Here is a 16,003-nt window from a genome sequence, read left to right on the forward strand (position 1 = left end):
CTTTCGGATAATAGAAGGACTAGGGGGCATTCCATGAAGTTAGCAAGTAGCACATTTAAGACTAATCGGAGAAAATTCTTTTTCACTCAATGCACTATAAAGCTCTGGAATTTGTTGCCAGAGGTTGTGGTTAGTGCAGTTAGTGTAGCTGGGTTCAAAAAAGGTTTGGATAAGTTCTTGGAGGAGAAATCCATTAACTGCTGTTAATCAAGTTTACTTAGGGAATAGCCACTGCTATTAATTGCATCAGTAGCATGGGTTCTTCTTAGTGTTTGGGTACCTGCCAGGTTCTTGTGGCCTGGTTTGGCCTCTGTTGGAAACAGGATGCTGGGCTTGATGGAGCCTTGGTCTGACCCAGCATGGCAATTTCTTATGTTCTTGGAAGATCTGTGAGGAAGACTTTGCTGCTCCCTTCCTGCCTTGAAGGAGGAACATTGAGAGGGCTATGATGTTCCTGCTTGGATCCTCTTTCCAGCGAGGGATCCAGAGAAAGAGAGAACTGTTGGAGAACTGAGAGAGAGACCAAATCTGAGATATTCTGAGGACCCCCATCAGGAGTCTTCACTGTGGGGGACAGGTATTTTGGATTCTGTGCAAAGGCTGATTTTATCCTTTTTGGTACCGGTTTTGGAATATCCCCACCCTCTTGGGAACACGCAAGCCCTTGAGCATAGGTTTTTCCCTTGCCTTGGTGTAGAGAGAGAGAGAGAGACCCTTGAACAGATAAGGGAACAGGTTGTGAACTATGAATGTCATGTGCTGAATTTTCTATTTTCTCATCAAAGAACACTTTCAGTAAAGATTCAATTTGGACCCTCTCCCAGAGTAGCATTCACGTCTCTCAGAGAAGAGCGAGAACTTACAGCTCTCCCAGGAGAAGTTACAGTGTCACCCCTGATACCCAGGGCTTTGGAGGAGAAATTCCTTCCCATCGCCAGTAAAAGAACCCAGCCCTGGGGCCTCCACCCCAAGATATATAAATTCTTTTATGGCCCCATTGCTGTTCTGTCTTTCATTCCTATACCCATACCCGATGACCAATTTGTACATCAGAACTGCTTCAGACCTTTTCCAGAGTTTACTCTGGCTTCAGGCCACCATTCATGAAGCTTTGCCCCTGCCTCTTTTCTTTGGAGTGCTCATGCCACTGTTCTACCACTTTGCTTCTTTCATGGTGCCTTGGAGTGCAACTTTGCTTCTCTCAAGTGGCCCTGGGGTGTTCATGTCACTTCTGGTGCTGCTCTGTCATTTTCTTTTTGCCTTGGGGTGCCTCTGTTTTATTGAGCTGTTCCTTCTGCTTTGCCCCTCTCATTTTGCTATTGGTGCCACTATTTCCCCCTCTTGCTGCTGATAGCTGCCTGCAAGTTTCATTAAAGTGGAGAGAAAACCCTCATGTTAGAGTTCAATACAGGACACATTGCTTCCCCCATTGGCTTTAATGGAAATGAATTGAGCAATATAATGAAATAAACAAAAATGAATGAAACAAACTAAAATGACAAATGAACTGAAAGAAGGAACAGAACCATATTTATTTTTCTGTGCACATCCCTAGAAGATATGTGATTGGCTAATGAAATATTCTCTAATCTCATTTAGAAAATAGAAAAGCTGATATGTCATTACCATGTGGTTAATTTTCAAAAGGTTCCCACATGTCAAATTGGCACATACATGTGAAAACAGAATGTACGCATGCAATTTTGGAACATTGTGAGTACGCATATACTTTCCATTCCATTCCATGGCAGTGTACATCATTCAAAATGCACATAATAAATATAAATTCTTATAATGCTATTTTTAAAAAAATGAAAAACACATAAAACTATCAACAATACAAACCCTTAGCTATTCATTACCTCATCTTCCGTTACCCCATGCAATGTCACACATAAATAATGAAAAGGAATAAAAGGACGGTCTGGGGAAATCCGGGGCAGGATTTGAAAATGCGTATACATTGCTATTTTGAAAGCAGTATATGTGCATACATTACTGAACTTTTCCACGCACTTTGACACCTGCTAATTATGTCATGGGAGTGAAATTTCATGGGTCTTTTGTCTGCAGTTTTGGGTGGAAGGTCTGGGTGAAGTGTTGGAGGATCAGGGTGAACTGTTGGAGGTGTCGGTGCACTTGTGATTGTTGCAAGCAAACGCACAAATATTTGCAGAAGCAAAGTATGTAAACTCTTTTTAAAACTACTTATAAAATAAAAGACTGAGAAAGGAGTGACATAGAATTGTAATAATACAAAACGTCAGTCCAACATACTGTAGATATACCTCTAAGATGTATATAGTAATAATAGTAACATATTAGAGATATAAATATATGTTGGACTCATTCTTTTAGAAATGCTTTCCTCTGCATATAACTCAGGGTTATTACATGCACATGTTATAATTATTTTGTGTGTAAAATATATATACTTTATGGGACCCCTGGGCTAGAGTCCCCTGAAGGGCCACAGGAAGTACACCTCAAACACTGTTTTAGATGTTACAGTTCTCCTCCGGATGCTAATTTATGCTGTGTCCAGAATTCCCCTGGTGAGGGAAAGATTACTTTTCTAGACTCTGCATGTTGTTTAAATCCTATTCATGCATTCAAGTCAATTGATTACAGCACTAATAATCATGCTGGAAGCTGATAAGGTTTCCATCTTAAACTTTAACTGATAATAATTGGAATGGATGAAACAAGCTCCTTACATCTCTTGGTATGTACAGAGTCCTTTTCACACTTTAGATCTTCAATAAATTTGTGATCATATATTCTGCCAGTAAATGTATTAGTTGTGTAAAGTCAATTCCATTTATTTTTATTTTATTCCTTCTTTAATCCAATCATTTAGGTAATTTTTAAGCTTTCTCCCAAAAGTTAGGTGGTCAGGAATTTATCTCAGTTTTTCGTGTATTAGTGAAGAGTCCCATTTTTCATACGTCTTCTACAGTTACTTCTCATTCTCCTCCTTCCTTTAGTTCGCACCTTTAGGCTCCTCTCCTTTAGTTCGCACCTTTAGGCTCCTCTCTTCCCTTGATGATCTCCTTGACTTGGTGGTAGATTCACCTAAGTGGTATCACTGGTCTCCTCCTGTTATCGACCAATTCCCCCGAGGGGAGGAGTTAGCAATTTGTTATCGACCAGCTACCCCGAGGGGGGGGGAGTTAGCAATCTGTTGATGATCATGCCACCAAGGGGGCAGAGTTAGCAATCTGTTGTGAATCTGCTAAGGGGATAGCAATCTGTTATGGATCACCTCCTCCAGAGGGGAGGAGTGAGTAATCTGATCAATGATGCTCCCTGAAGCAATCTGTAGGCAGGTCAATTATCTGTTGTGGGATGGCTCCCACAGTGTGGCAGTCTGTATGATACTGCTCTATGTAAGGAATGTAAGGAATAAACAATTAGTGGAAATTGGTGAATCCTTGGGCTGATGGCAGATGACAGTGCCCCCAGGAGGATATCCTGAGAGGGACCACCGGCTAGGCTGGAGTATGGAGACAAACACAGAGAGTTCTTTATTAGACAGGAAGTAGAACCACCAGAGGTGGCAGTAGTGAGCTGATGGGCCCGGCAGGGTTGAAGTCCCTCAGATACTGGAACTGCGATCTCTGGGTTGCTGAGCTGTAGAGAGAGACTATAGATAGTGAGTAGACAGGGTATGCTGGATACATAACCAGTAGTAGATGGTACACTCACAATTGTAAATATCTGTAATGGCTTCTATGCAACAGAGAGTCTGTAGTATATTCAGGAACAGGAGCCGTAGGCGAGTACTGGTTCCTATATGCAGTCTGGAATACGAACTCACAATATCTGTGTATGAGATGGCTTCTGGAATAGAAGAAAGTCTTTGGAGAGTTTTAGGAACATAGGCCCTCGTGGAGTGAGTACCGGTTCCTATCTGCAAACTATAATAGTAATGTACCAGATATAGGTATGTGATAGCTTCTGAGATAGAAGAGAGTCTATGAAGGGTTTTAGGAACATGGGACCTCGTGGAGCGAGTACCAGTTCCTATCTGCAATCTGCAATAGTAACTCACAATCTCCGTACCTGCGATAATGTCTTAGACAGAAGGGAGTCTTCAGAGATTAGGAACATAGTCCCTCGTGGAACGAGTACCAATTCCTATCTGTAATAGAACTCGTAGTGTTCACGTCTGTGATCGCTTCCAGGCAGTAAGGAGTCTTCTGAGCATTCAGGGACGTAGGCCCTCAAGGAGTGAATACAGGATCCCGTCTAGCAGTCTGAAATCAAGAAGAGAGAGCGGGGCCCCCAAGAAGCGGGTACCTCTTGGTATGTTTGTAGAGGAAGAGCAGCGGAGAAAGAATTCCCCTTCCTAACTCGATTCGTAGTAGCAAGCAAAGACCTTTTATGTTGGAAGTGAATGATGTCACTACAGGGGGACGCCCCCGAGGTTCACGTCCTTGCTGGTACATCTCTGGAGAGCGCGCGTGCCCTTACGTCATCAGGAACATGGCGGATCTGCAGCGTTAGGCCAGCCCGGGGATTCCAGGAAGTACAGCGAGGAGAAGGCGCGGCAGCATCTGTCTGTCAGATCCGAAGGGTGTCGCCACTAAGGTAGAGAGAGTGGAGAGAGGGCGAGAACAGGCACGAACACAACACCTTCCTTCCTTTACTCCTTCTCCCTGGGAAAGAATGTGGATTCCTTCCTTCCTGGTCCTATGGTTCTCTCTGTGAGACACCACCCTCCTCTGATGGTCGGCCCTTGACTATTCAGATGAAGAACATAAAGAAAGTTCTTTAAGGAAAAAGGAAAACTAAAACCAAGTGGCAAGAAAAGTGGGAAAAATGTCCCACCTCACAAAAGAAAGGTTTCCAAAAACCATAGCAAAATAAGAAAGGCACACCTCCTTCTTCATTTAACTCAAGTCTGAATTTTACCTACCTCAGAGTCCTTCCCTAGGAAAACTCAACTCAAAAATCTACAACATAGATGATGGCAGGGATTTATATAAACTAGTTTACCATATAGGGGAGCTACAACCCACAATATCTATGCTATACCATTCCCCCTATAAAGATGAACTGATCCTTTTAGTAGGAATCCACTGGCTTCTCTACATTTGTAAAATGGGTGGAGAAAGTATGCATTTTCCTGCATTACAAATATATACATGTACGTTTGAGGCAGAAATACACAGTATTTTATAAACTGTGCAGATCCTGCCATACATGCCAACATTAATCTCCATGGTACCACTTATACAACATGCACATAGTGACTTGCAGGACATAGAAAATTGATTTGTAATGATGGGGTGTGTTTTTCCTCAAAATCCTTGTGCAAACAGAGAATGTTCTGACAAGTTGCCCATGGTTGTATCCTCTCCAAGTTCACTCACATTCTGCGTCATTAAGCTGGTTCTTTTTCAAAGTACTTCCTTAACATATTTCAAGTCTTCACACTGGTTATTGCTTACAGATAAATACTTATTATACTCTTTTTATGGCACCCTAAACCATGAAGCAGTATGATAAATTATTTAAATACAATGAAACCCTGTCCCAAAGATGTCACAGTTTAAGTGGACACCTGAGACTCAGGGTGATGAAATGACTTTCCTAAAGTGACAGTGAGGAGCAGATATTCTGATCAAATCACTAAGCCAGGGGTTCTCAACTCTGATGTCAAGAGCAGCAAACAGATCTAATTTTCAGGGTAAGCAAGCTATGCAAATTAGTGTTGCCCTCTGCCTGCATAGACAGTATATGCAGACACGTGATGAGTATTCACTGGAAACCAGACCTGTTTGTGGCCCTCACCGAAAAGCCTGCACTAAGCTAGCACCTTTGCTTATTGTATCTTTTTCTGTGCCCACAGTAGTGGCATGGGCTGAAAACATATTGAGATATTCTATGATAGGGTTGTTGATATGTCATACAGTATATTCAAGTTAGCATTACCAAAATACAGTATATTTTTCCCTATGAGAACAAAGGTTTCCAGTTAACTTAGTTTAATATGATACGTCACAGAATACTGGGTAGCATATCATTTTAAGATGTTACTTAGCCCATATCACTATTGTAATACTTCCTTGGGAAAGCATGAGAAGGGGTATTGTTTATTCAGGCAATGCAAGATCAACAGGAATGGGAATACTGTGATGTGTCATCATCTTGCATACTGCAATTTTTGAATGTACTATTGTATGTGAACAATCCTTAGCAAACAAGGCTTTGACATAGCACCAATGTTCTTTCTTTGCTGGCTAATAGAGTGATTATTGGATCATGATTCAAGTCAACTCTCTTACCTGACTTGGCATAGACAATTACATAGTTATTACTAGATTAATCTCTTGTCTTTCAGGAGTTGCTAGCTGGTTTGAAACTCGTATGCTGGAATTAAATCCATCCAAATCCGAGATACTCTGGATTAACAGAGGGAACAAACAGCTGTCAGTTTTCCTATCAATTCTAGGAATGAATCAGAAGTCTAAAGAAATAGTGTGCAATCTTGGAGTTTATTCAGATTCCAAATTGTCTATGGAGGCCCAGGTCTTCTCGGTATCTGCATCAGATTAAGAAACTCCATATGTATTTTTCTGGAAAGGATTTGATCACTGCTCTCCATTAAAGATGCGCTATTGTTTCGTTTTGATTAGTGTGCACTAAATAGAAATAGTGTGCATTAAATGGGTTTTGGCATGCACTAAAACATTTTATTTAACTGTAAAACACAACAGAAAATGAAAAAAAGAGAAAACAAAATGACATAAACAAAAGGTTTTTTGCTGCACACCCCTATTATCCATGCCCTTGTTACAAGCAGGGTTGACTATGGTAACTCAATCAGAGGCTTACACTAAGTCTGTTAATATATCTTCAGCTTCTACAGAAAACTGTCACATGAATCTTGGTGGGAGGGAAGAGTTATATTGGTTACTGCTGGCACAATGTAGAGACAATGTTGCGATCCTGCTTGGGGGGGGGGGGCCTAGCCGCAAACAAGCTCTCACTTTTGCAGCCCTTAGGCTGCTGACGCCGTCATCCTGCGCGGTCCAGCACCGCTGCTGTCCTCTCTCTGCGGCAGGCCGCCGCCGTGCTTTCCCGTGGTGGGGTGCCACCGCTGGCCTGCTCCTTCCTTGCAGCGTGGAGCTGCCAATGCCTGGGCCTCGTTTCCCGGCCTAGTGCCGCCTCCAGCCTGATCTTCGTGGCATGGACACCACCACCTCTGTCCCTGGTCCTGCCTCTCTCTAGGCATGCGGCCGCGCCTCCTCTGACTATTTAAAGGGCCCATGGCAGGAGAAGCCCCGTGGCCCTGCCTGATAATGTCATCTGGGCGACTCCTCTTCAGCCCTATAAATGGGCCCCTTGCCATTCCCTTGTCGCCTTTGCAAGGAGCCAGTCTGCTCCTGTATTGTTCGTCGGTTCCAGCTCTTCACTCCAGGAGGCTCTGAAGTCCATCTTTGCTTCTTCAAGGCCCTTTGTTCTTCGTCGGAACTCCCTTGTCTTCGTCCATGGTTCCTGGTTTCTCGTCTGATCCTGCACCCTCGTCCGTCCTGTCCTCAGATGTTCCTGTCCTCGGATGTTCCTGTCCTCAGATGTTCCATCTCCAGATGTCTTAGTTCCCTCCAGCTCCTCTCTTCAGATGTCCTTGTCCTCAGTTGTTCCAGTTCTTCTGTTCCTGTGTCCCGTGGTCTCTGATCCTCTAGTTCCTAGCTCCAGGTTTCAAGCCTAGCCTCACCCACTGGACCCTGCCTCCAGATGACTATCCTGTGAGTAAATCTGTATTTGATCCGGTGTCCACTCCCAGTCATTGGAGTCTTGTTCTGGCTGGATCCTTCTTTGAGTACTGCCCGGATCCCTCCTCCATCCTGAGCTTCAGTCCTGTGCATGTCTCGCTCTCCAAGTTGTCCGTGATCAGCTTCTTCAGATTGTATAGGGTACGCAGTGGGACAGGGTGGTCCGTGACCAGCCCAAGGGGGGCTGTGTAGGACGCCCTGAGGGGGCAGTGCCCGCCTAAGTCTCTGAGTATCCTGAAACCTTGTCTAAGTCTCCAAGTATCCTGAAACCTTGTCCGAGTCTTCCAAATATCCAGAAACCTCATCAAGTCTCCAAGTGCCTTATCTCATCTAAGTCTCCATGTCTCATCCAAGTCTCCAAGTCCCTATATCTCATCCTTGTTCCAGTGCCTGTCCTCGACCTCTGTCCTTCCTGTCACACTTGCCGTTCCTAGGCGGTGGGTCCAAAAGGGCTATTGAGTGACCGTAGGGCTACCCCAGAGACCAGCATTGCGTTGCTGGGTCTCTTTTGGTGCATTCGGGTTCGGCAGAGGTCCGGGACCTGAGTCTCTAGCCTGTCTGCCTGTACTCGGATGTATCTCACCTGCCTTGGCGTATCTTTGGAGTCCTCCTCTGGGGTCATGCCATGGTCCAAAGGCACTCTTCCTCTTCTGAATCAGGACCACTCCCTAGCTCTAAACACCAATGCATCTCCTATTAGGAAAACAGAACAAACAAGATTGTCGTAAATCCATACCCAAAAACTACATGCTAGCAGAATACTTGACCTCAGTAACACATGGCAGAACACAGATAGACTCTCACTAATTACAGAATAAAGAGACCATAAAATATAGATAGAAATGTGTAGACAAAAAAATCACAAGACCGAATTTGTACGCAATGCAAACATCGAATTAAATCAAGAAATATAAAACATCAACCATAACAATAAAAAGAATGTCAAATGAGCTGAAGAACAGACCATCATCCAATAATTAAAAACATATACAAAAAAGTTTTAAAAATTACCAAAACACCAATAAAATATGTCAAAGCAATAGACACATCACATCCAATAATTAAACCTAGTAAGGATTAAAAATCACCCACTTTCCATATCAGGGAACTTTAGATTTCCAGTCACCATGAGATTGTTGAAGATTGGAGGAGGGTGCACAAACTTTAATTTCTCACACTCACATATACAGGTATTCTCACACACAGTCTGTCTCTGTTGCGACCGTCGCTGCCCGACGGCTTCACTCCGCCTAACTTTCTTTTTCTGTGACTCCTCCTGCTCCCTGTGGACGTCTGGCTGCCGCGGCATCTGCCTGCCGTCCTCTCTGGCGTCCCTGGACCGGCTTGGGCATTGCCTCCCGCCATGTTCCTCCGGTACCTTAGGGTGCGTGCGCCGCGCGGCCCTCATTCTTATTTCCTCTATGGCGTGAACCTCAGGGGCGTCCCCCTGTGATGACGTCATGCTGCCTGGATATTTAAGCCTACATTTGTTTGCTATCCATTGAGTTAGCAGGTGGAATTCCTACGGATGGGATTCACTCTCCATACCCAGCTACTTTGCCTCCAACTTCTATTGGACTCTTTTCTGCTAACGGGGTACCCGCTCCTCGGGGGCTTCTCTGCTTCTTTCAGGTCGCTACCAGGAACCGGTACTCGCTCCTCGAGGGCCCATGTTCCCTGACTCGCTGCCTGTGTCCATCTCCTCTTCTACTTGAAAGAATTTGCTACAGACACCATCTGTGAGTACTACTACCATCTACTCCTCAGAGCTGTTTCCCTGGAACCAGGTACTTGCTCCTCGAGGCCCTGCCTCCGTTCCAGCGCCAGTGCCACCTCTTACTTGGAACTGCTGCGTGAGTACTTGCTTTCCCCTCTGTGACACCCTCTGACTGCACCCCGGTTTCCTGTATGGACTGACAGATGCCTCTCTCAAAACCACACCTGGGGATAAAGGAGGCTCGTGCACAAAAAGTTACCTTCAACAAAACAACACTTTTAATTCTGGGATTTCCAGCAGGCAAGAGTTAAACGATATAAAAAAATGCATTGACTTAATCAGGGTTCATGGTATATCTTGTCTGTGGACATCGTCCAGGAGCCTAGTACTGGTTCACTGAACGTCCATACTTGGCCTGGCTACCTTCCAAAGAACTGTGGAGTTCCCCTCTCCCAAACAACCTTGAAGAAAATGTGCAGCAAGAAGAACCAATTTCTGCTCTGAGCACCACTTTACAATAGCCCCAAGGAAGTCCCCGCTGCCCTCCCCCCCTTGTATTTCTCCCTCACAACACTTTCTTAAAGAAATATGCCAAATGTTCTCAATAAACCTCTGCCACATTGACCCATCACCATAACACCCAACTATTTCTTTGATTTATATTCCACCTTTCAGGCACAGATTACGTTCAGATGCTGTAGATGCTTCGCTGTCCCTGGAGGGCTCACGCAGACTAAGATTGTACCAGAGGCAATGGAGAATGAAATGACTTGCCCAAGGTCACAAGGAGTAGCAACGAGATTTGACCTCTGGCTTCCCTGACTGTAGTCTGTAGCTCTAGCTGCTCCTCCACACCCTGAACAAATCTTTAGTGAGTAGGCTAAATCTCTAGCGACTAGGACCTACGTTAGGGCCCCCGTCACACATGCAGGTTACTAAGACTTTTGTGGAATTGGTTTTGCAAAAAAAAATAATAATAATTTTAATTGCCTAATCTAGCCCCAAGCATTCCTTCTGTGACAAACGTAGGGATAATAGCTTGTATTTGAAAATTTTAAACTGAGTAGAAAAGGACTACTGTGTTAGCCTGCCAAAAAAAAATGAAATTAGTGAAAAGAAATTAGTTAGGTAGAGCTGATGCTTTTTATACAGCTAAATAGTCTTCAAAGATGCGAGTTTTCAGAACACCAAAAAGCAGGCATGCACATACTATCACGCTTCTTCTGTTTCATAGTTCATCCTCCCCCTTCCGATCAGACAAAACAGCACAGCAGCTGTACTCAGTGAAATCAAGCAGACATTTATATTAGGAACTCATGAACTGCCTCTCATTTTGTAGCCACAGTCAGCTTGGCTAATACAATGGAAGGAGAGGCAGGCAGTTACTGTATAAAAGATTTATCAGGCTTTGGGATTTTTCCCATAAGCCACAGGATACAAGAAAAACCCGCTTGAGAAATTAGGCCTGAAGGACTGAGCAGTTTTCCTATAGACACAATATGGGGAAAACCCTTTAGTTTTTCAGCAGAGTGTAAGTCACACCTTTCTTACAGTATAATGTTTTGACCTCATTAAAAGGCTTTAAATGATGGGAAGGCCCTTCCATGTTTTTGCAGTCTAGTACTATCTTTGGAAAGCGCTGGAATTTGCACTCGCATTATGGAGCATGAGGCCGCTCATGTGAAGGCATTTGGCTGGAACAAGCCTCCTGGGGACTGAGATAAAAAAAATTGAAAAACAGGAGTGAACACCACAGTAGCAGCAGCAGCATGCGACTGCAGCGTAGATCTGCCCTGAGCTGTGAGATGAAAATCTAGAACAAAGGGAAGAGGCAACAAGAGAGACAAAACAAAGGGTAGAAATGGAAAACGGAAACATAAATGTAATTTAAAAAAAAAAAAAACAGGAGCCTGCTTGTATTTACTTTTCTCCATAGTAGTGACGTGCCTCGCGTTGATCACGCCTGGAGGCCGAGAGGTATGGAGTTCAAGACTGCCCACGTCCCAAACGTTCACCTCAAGAATCCTTTTGGCTTCTAAAGTTGCCAGAACTGTGTTTTTGTCATTTAATACAGTGTTTCCCCCATCAGTGTGACATTGGGGACCTGCTCAGGACTGGCACAGAAGAGTCACCACTGACAAATACTCAGTGCCTCGAAGCAAAAAGAGATACAGGTGGTGGCTCTTTAACATACAGGCACTCCTTTCTGAGAACACGTGCAGTTGCACAGCCTAAGCTCCAGAGTGTGGGATTTAATAGGCAGCAGGCAGGTCACAGCTGTCCCGAGCCGAAAAAAAAAACAACCCACCTTGACCCTTTAAATCTCATTATTTAGAATCTCCCACCCTCCCAACCCCCCGAAAACCTTTCTAAAGTACCTGGTGGTCTAGCGGGGGTCCCAGGAGTGATCTCCCGCTCTCAGTCTCTCGGCTGCCAGTAAACAAAATGGCGCCAATGGCCCTTTGCCTTACCATGTGACAGGGGCTATCGGTGCCATTGGCCAGCCCCTGTCACATGGTAGGAGCAATGGACGGCCGGCGCCATCTTGATGTGGGCCATGCATTGCTCCTACCATGTGACAAGGGCCGGCCAATGGCACCGATAGCCCCTGACACATGATAAGAGCAAAAGGCCATCGGCACCATTTTTATTGGTGGCAGCCGATGACCCGAGAGTGGGAGATCGCTCCCAGGACCCACGCTGGACCACCATGTACTTTAGGAAAGTTTGGGGGGGGGGGGGTTAGGAGGAGGGGATTCTAAATAATTAGATTGAAAGGGTCGGGTGGGTTTGGGTTTTTTTTTTCTGTGTGCCCTTTCTTCCCCCCCCCCCAAAACAAAAAGATAACCTCTCGAAAATTTTGTGGGGTTTTCCTATCGCTTTCGGGACCCCCCCCCCCCCCCCCCCACTGATACCTGACAGATTTGAAAATATCATACAATATTATCATCTGTCAGAAAAATGATTCACATCCCTAATACTGACATCTCCCTTATTCTGCCCTTGTATATAGAGGGAGTTGGTCCATTTTGATGGGTGCTTATATGTCTCCACCTCTTCTCTCCCATTGTTTTAAAAATTGAAAAAAGACGGGTGAGGATTTCCATAATTTCTGAAATCTTCTTTTGGTCCTGTGAGTCCTCTCCATGTCTGCACTGCTTGATCTGCAGAGGTTGGTGTGCCACACAACATATTTGTGAATGTAGGTATGTCTTGAGCTTGAAAAGGTTGGGAAACACTGATGTAACAGACCTGTCTTAGGGCTCCATAGCCTTAGAGCTCTGTGCTGTGTATGAGTAGATAAAAGATCTAAATATGTGAAATGTTATGCATGCATGTAGAAAGAGTGTGATAAGTGATAGGAAACATGTGAAAGAAAGAGCAATCTAAGGAAATATTTCTTTGCAGAAACGGTGGTGGATGCATGGAGCAGCCTCCCAGATGGTTGAAAGTGCAGCAAGAACATAATATGAATCCAAGAAAGCTTGTGACAAGTATAAGAGATCTCGAAGGAATGGTAAGGGATTGTAAAGATTGTAAAGCTAAGAAGTTGGTGTGGAAAGGCAGGCTAGATAGGCTGAATTGTCTTTTTCTGCTGTTATGTTCCTAAGACGTAAATATTCAGTACCACTTTTCTGGTTAAGTTCCAACTTAGCCAACTAAGTGGCACTGTATGAATGTTTGACCTCGTTGAGAAGCTGCCACATAGCTGGCTATTTATCAGCTAAAAAGCCAGATAAGTGAGGGATAGGAAGTGTATATTCTGGGGTGGAGATGCTTATCCAGCTAGTGCCAATTTTCAGCCTTTTCCAGCTTAGTTGGATAAATCTAGGACAGGATGTAAAACAGCACATTTATCTACTCATGGTTAATAGTCTCAGGCCATACAACTATATACATTTCTACAAGTTAGCAAGAACTGTGTTGTTGGCCCCCTCAGTATACCACCATACAGAATAGAAGGGACCTCTTGAGTTCTCACTTAATTGTTATTATTATCCTCCCCTCTTTTCCCTGACCCACGTGAAAAGATGCAACTGGGCTGGTGGGCAGTGTTGACTCTGGGGGGGTCCATTGCATCTAAACCGCTGCCATCTCCTCGGTGCCACTTCCACTCCGCTAAATGTCCATGCCAAAGTTGAGGTTCATGCCCTCCTGGAGACCTGACTCTACCTCTTGGTTTGTCACTGGGGTTCACACCCTCCTGGAGCCCAGACTCCACCTTCTGGAATGCTGTGGGGTACACGCCCTCCTAGGGAACCCAACTGCACCTACTGCTAGGGTCCCCTTCTTCCTGGGGAACTGCTTGATCTGCTGCTGGGGTCCACACCCTCTTGGGGGACCACTAGATCTGCTGTTGGGGTCCACTTGCTGAAGGGGAAGCAAGGGTCACCTCCTGATCTGCTGCTGTGGTCCACACCCTCCTGGTGGAGCACTTGATCTGTTGCTGGGGTCCATACCCTCCAGGGGGACTGCTTGATCTGCAGCTGGGGCCAACATCCTCCTGGGAAACCACTCAATCTTCCACTGGGGTCCTTTTCCTCAAGGGGGACTCAGGGTCAGCTCCTGATCTGCTGCTGGGGTCCACACCTTCCTGGGGGACTGTCCACCTCTGAATCTGCTGCTGTCCTTTGGTTTTTCTCTCTTCATGGAAGAGTTTTCCCGGGCTTGGGCTTACAGTTCCACTAGGCTTATAGCCTTTTTAGTAATTCAATCCCTCTGCAGTCTCAGCTTTCTGTGATTTTAGTTCCATTACGCTCATGGCCAGTCATTCACTGTTACCCAGCCTGGATGGGTCACCTCCTCTCAGTCAAAAGGCCAAGACCCATACAGGACCTTGGAAAGAGAATATGTGCACACCCTTCCATCCTGTCTGGCCTTTTACCATTGTCTGACTCCCCTTGTTAGTCAAGATGAGAATCTGTTTGCTTCCTAGGACTTTTTTTTCAGTACATTTCTCTCATAAATCCCTTTCTCATTCAGAATACTCCAATGAGGACTTTTCCAGTGATAGTTCTATAATTTAGTATTTTGCTATCTTTTCATTTAAAGTGATATTTCACTGCAAGTTACCAACAGTAGTCCAGGGGCCTGTGGCATGTCTCTGGCTAATCTATTCAATGATCATTTTAGCACCTTCAAAGGAAGGGATCTGGCAACCTTTTCAATCTCATTCTGGGTTTCCTGGGCTCATGTTACATAGATGCATTGCCTTCTTTTTTTCTGATGTACTTCACTTAAATGGTAGCATGCTATTTACCCTCTCTCCCTGGGGGGTGGTTAAACGCAGATAATGGGACCAACGTACTTAATCACAGAATTTCACATGAACCAGTGACCTCATTCATGCAGAAGTTTACTATATAGGCAAATTGGAACTGTTAAAAACTTACAAGGGCCTGCCAAAACAAAGATAACTATACCACTGAGGTTTAATTATCTTTTTCATGAAAATCAGCAATACAAAGACATTTTTGCATTGCTGATTTTCACAGAATTCTGAGAAAATTAGTTATTTTCATGTTATTGCATCACAGCAGCTCATTAACTCAGAAATGAAGTAAACTTTCACATGTAGTAGACACTACGCACAAATGTTTACTATGTGTGAAGGAGCCACTTTGCAATTTGTTTCATAAATTGGACTTTTAAGTATTAAAATGTGCAAAACCACAAAATGTCAGTATTTTTGAACATTTTGGGCAATTTTGCATATTTTAATGCATGTAGGATGATAGATTTTTCTTCTACTGGTCTGGAAAAAGGTATGGGAGGGTCCCCACTGCACACACCTGGCTCAGCATCAGAACCAGGTGTGTGCAGTAGGAACCCCCATACTTCTTTGAAGTACAAATGACTCAGAACTCTGCTGTGGCAACTTGCAAGGATTCTTTGCTTCCCTCGGGGAATTTAAAACTACAGTTACAAAGCAATTCAGCTTCAAATTTTCCGTTCACAATCTTAATGACTTCTTTTATTTCTATGACTTCCTGGTTCTTGGATTTACAGGCTTGGCAATCCATCTTCAAATGTTCCACCTCTTTGCAATGATGATACAGATTGGGTTGTGACCACCCATTGACTATGCACCCTTGAGTATAGGTATTTCTGCTTCTTCTTGGCTTTATTGGCCCACAAACTTTACTCCCTGCTGGTTGAAGAAATATTGCTCATCTGATCTATGTTCATCCACCAGTCCCTCCCCTACAGCAAGGGCAGTTTGATATTCTTTTGTCTTTTTCTCTCCCTCCCCCATGAAGAGCTGCTTTGTAGTTACTTTCTTTATCTTTTATAGTCCCTCATTTCTGAAAACAAATTAATCTATGAATCTCCCTCATATAGACCAGTGATAATGCACATTCTGGTCTAGTCTCTAATACATTTATAAGGGCATCATAGAAATCAGGCAATACAGCAGTAATACTGCAGTTACATGTCATTAGTTGAAACATCTCATGCGCCTCAGTCTCTCTGTGATTTCTAACATAGCATTAATATGTTA

This window comes from Rhinatrema bivittatum, chromosome 2 (assembly GCF_901001135.1).
Source record: "Rhinatrema bivittatum chromosome 2, aRhiBiv1.1, whole genome shotgun sequence".
In the NCBI taxonomy this organism is placed as follows: domain Eukaryota; kingdom Metazoa; phylum Chordata; class Amphibia; order Gymnophiona; family Rhinatrematidae; genus Rhinatrema; species Rhinatrema bivittatum.